The 10,174-nt window shown below is 35.4% G+C and overlaps 1 pseudogene; it reads right to left on the reverse strand.

The window, feature by feature from the left end:
- Position 1: 1 nt before the first annotated feature.
- The window catches only part of LOC130216588 (uncharacterized), a 59,113-nt pseudogene continuing 48,940 nt past the window's right edge, over positions 2-10,174 (reverse strand).

The raw sequence follows: 10,174 nt of genomic DNA on the forward strand, positions 1-10,174 counted from the left end.
GGAGTGTAACATATCCTCCAACCTTCCCCAAGACGGACCCCAATCCATCACTACAGACCCCTAAAGACACAAACAGCTACTTTATTTTTGTGTAGTCATGAGATCAAGTGAAGCAGAAATGTGCTTAATAATAGACAAAAAAGGTAGACACAAATGACAAGACAGAGATAAAATTCTGAATGCTGTTTTGATGCAAAATTCCTAATGCTACATGGGACAGCACCTTCTTATATCTGTACATATATGGCCTGTTTCCACTGAGTGGTACGGTACAGTTCGGTATGCCTTTTGACAGTGGAAACGGCCTTAAAAGCGTACCGAACTGTACCGTACCACTTTTTCGGCACCCTTTCGAAAGGGTACCAAACACGAGAAAGGGTACCAAAAGGCGGAGCCACACGCGCAGCTGAACGCTATTGGTTTACAGAGATACGTCATTCGCTTACGCAACAAGCCAGACTGAAAACAAAAAAACCTGCCATGTTTAAAATACACAGCGAGAGTTTACAGCGGAATTACATATACATATATAACGAGCCATGGTCGATCTGGGCTCAAACAAACCTTGTCATCGTCTTGATGAACAGCCACAAAGCCAAGAAGAAGAGCAGATTTACCCTGTGCCCCGTAGTTTTTTTACGAGCCAGTCTGAGGCGCGAGCGGTTTCGCTTTCTTGCTAGCGCTCGCGCGCGTTCAACATTATATCTGAAATAACAAACTTCTTGAGCTGATGATAATAACCTGCGCTTGATTATTGATGTGCTTTTGAAACCTGATCCTGTCAGACACTGACAAACACGAGAGTGAAGCACGAAGAAACAAAGGAGAAGCCGGAAAAAAAGGAGCACATTATTTTTCAGCAAACATGAACAAAATGCCATGATTAACTAACTTATTATCTTCACTTTTTGGACTAATATGAACTGGGAATGGTGGAATTACTCTCTAACAGAGACTACATGTGCTGCTGAAGATTACAGATACAGATGAGAGGTTTACACTGACTGTAGGCTATATTTTGTGTTGTTTTGAACCTAAATACAGACGAAATGTCTGCTATATGTAGTTCTTCTGTAGTTGGTAACATATCAGAGACTGTAAGGGGCTGTATGTGTTTATATATGTTTATTTATTTATTTTAGATTAGATTTAGATTAGATTCAACTTTGTTGTCATTACACATGTACAAGTACAAGGCAACGAAATGCAGTTTCGGTCTAACCAGCAGTGCAATAGCAGCAAGTGCAGGATACAGGTATAAGTACATACTGCGTACAAAGACAGTATGTCCAGCTATAGGAGGGCTTTAAAATCTGCCAGGGCTGAGCACCTCCGCAAACTGATAGAAAATAATCATAACAATACTAGATTCTTATTTAACACCATTGCTAAATTAACAAATAATCGGTCATCTTTGGAACAAAACGTTCCACCGCAAATTAGCAGTGATGACTTCATAACTTTTTTCAGTGATAAAATAGAAGGCTTTAGACAGAAAATAGGAGATATTAAACTTTCTGCACCGCCTTATACTTCAGATCCAGTAAACACGCCATTGAATCTAAATAACCTACAGTGCTTTAAAATCATAGAACAGGAAGAGCTAGACAAAATTATAAATAGCTCTAAATCAGCTACGTGTATATTGGACCCAATTCCAACAAAGTAACTGAAAGAATTGCTACCTGTTATAGGAGAACCTCTTCTTAACATTATCAACTCTTCTTTATCTTTAGGCCATGTTCCAAATCCTCACAAGTTAGCTGTTATTAAACCTATTATTAAGAAACCACAACTGGACCCCAGCAACTTAGCTAATTATAGGCCTATTTCAAACCTTCCATTTATATCTAAAATACTAGAAAAAGTTGTTTCTGCTGAATTATGCTCCTTTCTGCAGACCAACAATGTTTTTGAAGTGTTTCAGTCAGGTTTCAGAGCTCATCACAGTACAGAAACTGCATTAGTGAAAATAACCAACGATTTACTCTTAGCTGCTGACCAAGGGTGCATCTCGCTATTAGTTCTACTCGATCTTAGTGCGGCATTTGACACCATTGACCACGGTTTCCTCATTAATCGCTTAAAGTCTACAGGTGTCCAGGGACAGGCCCTACAATGGTTTAAGTCATACTTATCTGACCGTAAAGACTGGATGACCAACAATTATCTTCTCTTAAACTCAGACAAAACAGAATTATTACTTATTGGGCCTAAACCCTGTACACAGCAGATCTCACAACTCGACCTACAATTAGAGGGATACAAAGTTAGCGTTAGCTCTACTATAAAAGATCTGGGTGTCATATTAGACAGCAATTTAACAGTCACAAAAACTGCTTTCTTTCATCTGAGAAATATCGCTAAGTTACGAAGTATGCTATCCATCTCAGATGCAGAAAAGCTAGTCCATGCTTTTATGACTTCTAGGCTGGACTACTGTAATGCACTGTTTGCTGGCTGCCCAGCATCCTCTATTAACAAACTTCAGCTAGTACAAAATGCAGCTGCCAGAGTTCTTACCAGGTCTAGAAAATTTGATCACATCACCCCAATTTTATCCTCCTTACATTGGCTGCCTGTTAAGTTTCGTATTGAATTTAAAATATTGCTTCTTACATATAAAGCCTTAAATAATCTAGCTCCTGTTTATCTAACCAATCTTCTGTCCCGCTACAATCCAACTCGCTCTTTAAGGTCTCAAAACTTAGGGCTTCTGGTAGTACCTAGAATAGTAAAGTCAAGTAAAGGAGGTCAAGCCTTCTCATTTATAGCTCCTAAACTCTGGAATAGCCTTCCTGATAACGTCCGAGGCTCAGACACACTCTCCCAATTTAAAACTAGATTAAAGACCTATCTGTTTAGTAAAGCATACATTTAGTGCACCACTTAGGGGGCTTCCACACAGGTTATGCATCTTGTTTATATACACTATGAACAGCAGCTACGCTAATTATTTTCTTTATTCTCCATTTCCACCTGGGGATACTCTTCCCGAGGCCCTCAGATTATGCAGAGTCACTGATTCGAGCCAAGATCAGTAACGAGATGATCCCAAGGTTTCCATATCCTGGACCAGGCCGTATCCTGAGCAGCTACTGTGATGGTCATGGAAGAGTGGAGAACATGAGACTGATTCCTGTGACACTACAGGGACAGATGAGTCTTCACTGAGGCCAGCTTCCAGCATCCGCCACTGAGACTGCAGCTCTGCACAAGACGTTTGGCCAGCGGAGAAATTAAAATGATCGTGCCCAACTGAGTCTGGTTTCTCTCAAGGTTTTTTTTCTTCACTTCCGCCATTAGTGAAGTTTTTTTCCCTCTCCGCTGTCGCCACTGGCTTGCATGGTTCAGGATCTGTAGAGCTGCGCATCGTTGGATTTGCTCTTCAATATTTGGACTCTCAGTAGTGATTATTAAACCACACTGAACTGAGCTAAACTGAACTGAACTTAAACACTACAAACTGAACTACACTGTTCCTATTTACTGTGACCTTTTATGTGAAGCTGCTTTGACACAATCTACATTGTATAAGCGCTATACAAATAAAGGTGAATTGAATTGAATTGAAAAAAACAGTTGAAGAGGCCATCAGCAATTAAAATAAAGAATGAGGCTCCTCCATTCTGCCTCTTTACTCTCTCTTTCCTTCTTTACTTTCATGAATAAGGAAACTGTGTTGTATGCACTCCACTGAAGACAACCATTAGCTTATATATTTTGTTTGTGAAGCACCAAATTTTTTTTCAAAACTATTTCTAAATTCAGTTCTGGTTTCCACCAAATGAATAAATGAACAATAATAATGAAGTGTGTTATATAATATATAGGCTATACGAGTTATATCCAAACACACGTCCTGTTCTTATAGGTGATGCAGACGTCACCAAAACCCCACAGGTGGACAAATCTAAACTTGTTTTTATTAAAACAAATATCAATATGCATATAATAAATAGGGTGACGCAGTGCGCAGTTGGTAGCACTTTCACCTCACAGCAAGAAGGTTGCACGGTCGAGCCTTGGCTGGGTCCGTAGGCATTTTTGTGTGGGGTGTTTGCATGTTCTCGCAGTGTTCACGTGGGTTTTCTCCGGGTGCTCCGGTTTCCCCCACAGTCCAAAGACATGCACTATAGGTGAATTGGGTATAGCCCACACAGTGGTGCAAATGGATTTACTATTTAAACAACGTGGTGTGTGAAAATTAGGGTTGCATTGGTCTGAAAAAAGCAAAAAAAAATTAATAAAATAAAATAAAAAAAATCGCAGCAAACACATCTTTTGCCTTATTGCGCCGGGTGTATGACAGGGCCCAAAGAAAATAAATGACAAATGCATGGTTAGATTTGGGAGCAAGTCCATAACCATTAAAAATAGTATACTGCACAATGCTAAAATCAGTAATATCTAATTGTAGTTTAGTGTATAATTTGGCATCAGCATCTTTGCTTAAAAATGAGATGGGATAAAATATCAGTCCTTAAGAGCAGGATGTAGAGCCTTCAGCACATGATCAGTCTCTGTGCTGCAGGTGGTGATGCAGAGGAACTTTAGAAATATAAAACACCTAAAGACTGTGTGCTAGTGTTCACTAAGAGAGTAAACTGAGACTCTTCCAGTTTAAGACAAACAACGTACAAATAAGTCCTACAGCGCTGATACCTGCAATACATCATTGGTAGTTTCAAATGCCAGTAGCTGATCTGCGGGTGCTCTGTATAGTTAATGAAGGCATGTTAAAATGGCGCAATGCAGTATATGAGACAAAATTATTTAATAACACTCCAGTCTATACGGCAGCAGCAGGATGTGTATGAAGAGTTTATTTGCAAAAACAGATAACTCCATTTTATAGAGATATCATGTTTTATGTTGTGTATTAAAAATATGATTTATGGAAATTACTAAAACTGAATATTTGAGTACATGTTTTAACACTAGGTATTGAGGATTTCAATTGCCAAAAAAAAATCTACATTTATTAAACAAAAATTTAAATAAACTCTTCATATATCACCCTTTAAATATATAAGACTGTTAAAAGATTGTTGCAGTTTCACTGGCCACGCAATGGATGGAAACACAACAAAAATATATAGTGCTATATTCCAACACATTATCTGCATTAGATGGTTTTACAGTAATCATCTTCAAGACAGGACTTTCTGTATGAAATCTGTACAAAATGTATGCTAAAATGAATTAGTAAGTCAGTTTAATGGAGAAGGGAATGATCCAATAGGTCTGTCAATAGAAGGTTTTAGAAGAAATGTCATGCTCCCTTGTAAAAGTATTTTGTAGTATTTTCAAAAATACAAAATACATTTTTTTATTTTGATACATTTGTGGCTGCTGTATTTTGTAGTTTATTTTAATACACATAAAACTAAGGTATTTTATTTTAAAATACATTTCAATGTATTTTTGCCCATCCCTGAAAACACCGGTTTATATTAATTAGTTTGTAAAAATACTTCAGGGTAAATAAGATTGAATGACTCACCCCTGATTGTCAAACAGACTGTTTTTACGGGGTTGCCAAAGTTTCTGTTTTCTCTGAGGATTTTAGTGGGGTTACATTGCGGAGCTCCATTAATGCTGATGGTGTTTCCATTGTTCTCTCTTCTGCGGATCCGTGCTTCATAAAGTCCAGCATGTTCAGATGTAATGTTTGTGATGGTCAGAGATCCAGTATCATGGTCCAGATTCTTTAGTCTGTCTCTGAATCTCCCGCCTTTACCATAATACAGACAGCTATTATTGTCATTTCCATTGATCATAGCAATGCAGATGCCATTAAAATACCACAGCATCGTGTCATGTTTTTGTTTGGTTACACCAGTGTCTAGAGTGAAAGACTTTCCCTCGATCTCTGACATCACTTCACCAACCACACCTGCAGACACACATGAACAGTTAAGTAAATGTGAGCAATATTACAATAATTATTACAATGGAGAGCATTTTAATTAACTGATATGGGCTGGATCAGATTTCAGAGGTGTTGGTGTTCTGATGATCTGTGCTATCGGTAGCTTAATCTGTCATGTTTCATCTACCAAAACATAGTTAGCACATCTTGTCAGCTTTAAATGTCTATCAGAATAAATTGCACATTAAATAAGGATGTAGGGGAGCGCGGGGCACAAAGTAACACTGGGTAAAATGTAACACAGAGTTTTAAGGTATTTGCTCAGGGTTAACCATGGCATGCTTCTGAGGTTTTCACCACAGCAGATGTCTTCCTGTCAATTATTGAAAAAGATTGGCGAAATTTGGATGAGAAACACAGGAGAAACCATTTTTGCCGCATACAAGTAGTTTTTATTATAGTCAATATTTTTTTATTTAAAAAAAAATCTGTGAAAGTATGAAGATAAAATCTTATATTGTTGTGATTACCGTCTTCTAGGCTAAAAGATTAAACCATTTTGGTTAGTTGTAACAGGGTGTTACTATTTAGCCACATACTGTTGGACACCAGTTAAACAAACAAAACAATTTTTGAATTTTGAATGTAATGTTGGGAACTTTTTAAATAAAATGTTTTTTAATAGAAAATGTTTTTTTTATATAATTTTTTTTGCTAATTATGCTAATAAATGCATTGTATAATAATAATAATAATAATAATGGATAAATGGATAATAATGCAAATAGATTCAAATAAACAAATAAATAAACATACTGTGCTATGTAGAATAAAAAGAAATGAGCCAATTATTGAGGAAATATAGCTACTATTTAAAGTAAACTGAATTTAAATTAATTGTGTGTAATCTGCCTTTAAATGCATGTGTTACAACTAACCCTCTGTCTGTTACAACTTGCCCCGCAGGTGGGGTAAATAGTAACATTTATTCTCCTGCCATTTCTGGCAACACTGCACAGAAACCATAGGTCCGTTGATCATACTTTCAGTGCTCATTTGTAGGAGAGGCTTGTGTTTTATTGGTAAAAATAATATGGTTTATCTAACCCCATTACTTTGTTCATTATTTGAGCAAAACCAAAAAGTGTTACTTTGTGCCCCGCTCTCCCCTAAAGGATCCGCCTTGTTCCGGCATAAATTACGCTCAACTCAGATACTACACAAGGCTTAATTGACCTTTTTAGAACTTATTTTCACTCAAGTCACCATAAAATTTGTCTACAAACTTTGCTTTTCTAGTTCCTTTCAATGCACAATGCAATATTTAAAAGAAAGCTTATATTCAATATAAAAAATGAAAAGAAAAAGCTCTAAAAAAAGCCTTATGCATTACAAGGAAAAATATTTAGCAATTGGCAGTATGAAGTATATATTACATTTTTTTTAAGAAATAGTAAAAGAAAAAGCCTATTAAGGGCCCTTTTTATATTCTAAAGAAAAAAAAAATATTATTTTAATACATTAGCCTGCAGCACAGTATATGCACTAAAAATATGTAAAATGTATAACCCACAAACAAAGCTTGTTCAAAGACTGGAACATTTCACTATTAATAGCATATATTTAATTAATTTACAGCTAAATGACACATTTGTAAAAATTATGTAAATAATAATAATAATAAACAATCAAATACATTTAAATAATAATAAAGTAAGTGTAATATGTGTATTATGTGTATTACAAAGTTGGTTGGATGAGGTCAAACCAGGAAATGATCAGTGATGTGAAACCGAATATCTTACGATGTCAAAAGTTAAACTAAATATCCAGCGGAAAACATTCTCTGGAAAACACGTTTCATGGTAAAAACAGATCATTATGAGAGACAGGAATAGAACATATTTGCTGGAGTACGAAAGAACGATCACAAGCGTCACAATTGTCCGCCATTTTCTACAGAGGAAGAAGAAGAACAAAAACTAATAGCGCAATCGTTGTTGTATAAAATCGAACAAAATATAACTACATTTAAAAGTACTGAATACAAAAACAAACAAGATTTGATGGAAAATGCAACGTTGATTTTCAACAAAACTGCTCTTTGTGATATTTAAAATTCAAAATTCTGAAACTGCACAAAAACAAATACAATTCTTACCACGAATGAACACACAAACTAGAATGGGCGCAAAACACCATCTCGCCATTTTCTCTGCAGAGGTTAAATCTGTCGCACAGTTGTCGGTCTGCTGCGAATGAATCTGTAATGGTGTCCTTCTTTTCCTGCCTGAGTTGAAAACACCGCCCTAATGCGTCAAGTTACACTGTTTTTCGAGTTTAGGGTAGAACTAAAGTTAGAAAAATTATTTAAAAAATATTTTAATGAAAAAGACAACTGTAACTTATTTACCCATATGAAAATATAGTAATGGCTACTTCTTAGTTTCGCGCAACAAAGCTGGTTAAATGAAAGCGAAAGTAGGCTAATATAGATCTGTGTTCTGGTTCTGACGTAGTAAGTGGCATAAATAGTCAGAACAATGTAAAGTCCCAGCTAGGAGGCGCTGGAGTACGTAAAGAGTCATGGCCTATCTTTGTCCAGTCTCTGAGAATTATTTATAAGGTCAGTGGCAAGAATTTGCTAGAGAGTAAATATTCTCGACTCTAAGCTGTGTTTATAGGTTAATTATTATGTATATGCTTCCCCACAAACGGAATTTTGTATGGCATGCACCAATCAGAGTATCTATTTACAGTAGTCAGCATTTAAAGTTGATCTAAATCTTTCATCAAAGTTTCCCAAAAATGTTCAATAACTTCCATTCTTGAAATGTTGACTACTGTGTGTGTGTGTGTGTGTGTGTGTGTGTGTGTGTGTGTGTGTGTGTGTGTGTGTGTGTATATATAGTTAAAGTCAGAATTACTAGCCCCCCTGTTTATTTTTGATAACAGATTTTTTTTTCAACACATTTCTAATCATAATAGTTTTAATAACTCATCTCTAATAACTGATTTATTTTATCTTTGTCATGATGACAGTAAATAAGATTTTTCAAGACACTTCTATACAGCTTAAAGTGACATTTAAAGGCTTAACTATAGGTTAACTAGGCAGGTTAGGGTAATTAGGCAAGTTATTGTATAACGATGGTTTGTTCTGTAGACTATCAAAAAATATATATCTTAAAGGGGCTAATAATTTTGATCTTAAAATGGTTTTCAATAAATTAAAACTGCTTTCATTCCAGCCGAAATAAAACAAATAAGACTTTCTCCAGAAGAAAAAATATTATCAGACATACTGTGAAAATTTCTATCTTATCTCTTAAATACTTATCTCCTTATATATATATATATATATATATATATATATATATATATATATATATATATATATATATATATATAAAGCTAAATTAATATGTAGCTACTATGTGTGATCACTGCTAATGCATGTCAACGGAAGGATAGTGAGAAAATCAGATCCTGCTGGGGTGGATTCACATGCAGTCATCAGTCTGCTTTCAGAAGTCCTGGTGCCTCAGCGACTAAAGAAAATGGTTCAAACTGTTGTTTTATTATTCCTGAGTTTGTGGCAACTGGGTGGTAAGATATATATATATATATATATATATATATATATATATATATATATATATATATATATATATATATATATATATATATATTTATTTATATATATATATAGATGGATAGATGGATATATAGATAGATAGATGGATAGATGATAGACGGACAGACGGATAGATAGATAGATAGATAGATAGATAGATAGATAGATAGATAGAGATTTATGTAGATAATTTATATAATATTTTACAATAATTCTATTATAATTTATATAATAACAATATAGAATTTTGTTAACATTTTTAAATTCTCATGATATTTGAGACAAACTCTCTTTTTTTCAGGTGTGTTTGGAGAGTCAGTGTCAGTGACGGAGGGAGATTCAGTCACTTTACACACTGGTTTTACTGAGCTGACAGGTGATGATCTGATTCTGTGGAGTTTTGGAGAAAACACTTCAATAGCAGAAATCAGTGTAATGACTGACAGCATCACTGTATATGAAGATGTACTTGATGGGAGATTCAGAGACAGACTGAAGGTGGATCATCAAACTGCATCTCTGACCATCACAAACATCAGATCTGAACATGCTGGAGTTTATCAACTACAGACCAACAGCCTGAGCAAGAGTTTCAACATCTCTGTTTATGGTGAGTTCAATAATGATTTCTTATTATTTCAGCTACACAAACTTTACTTTTG

The sequence above is a fragment of the Danio aesculapii genome, chromosome 22, assembly GCF_903798145.1.
Source record: "Danio aesculapii chromosome 22, fDanAes4.1, whole genome shotgun sequence".
Classification (NCBI taxonomy): Eukaryota; Metazoa; Chordata; class Actinopteri; order Cypriniformes; family Danionidae; genus Danio; species Danio aesculapii.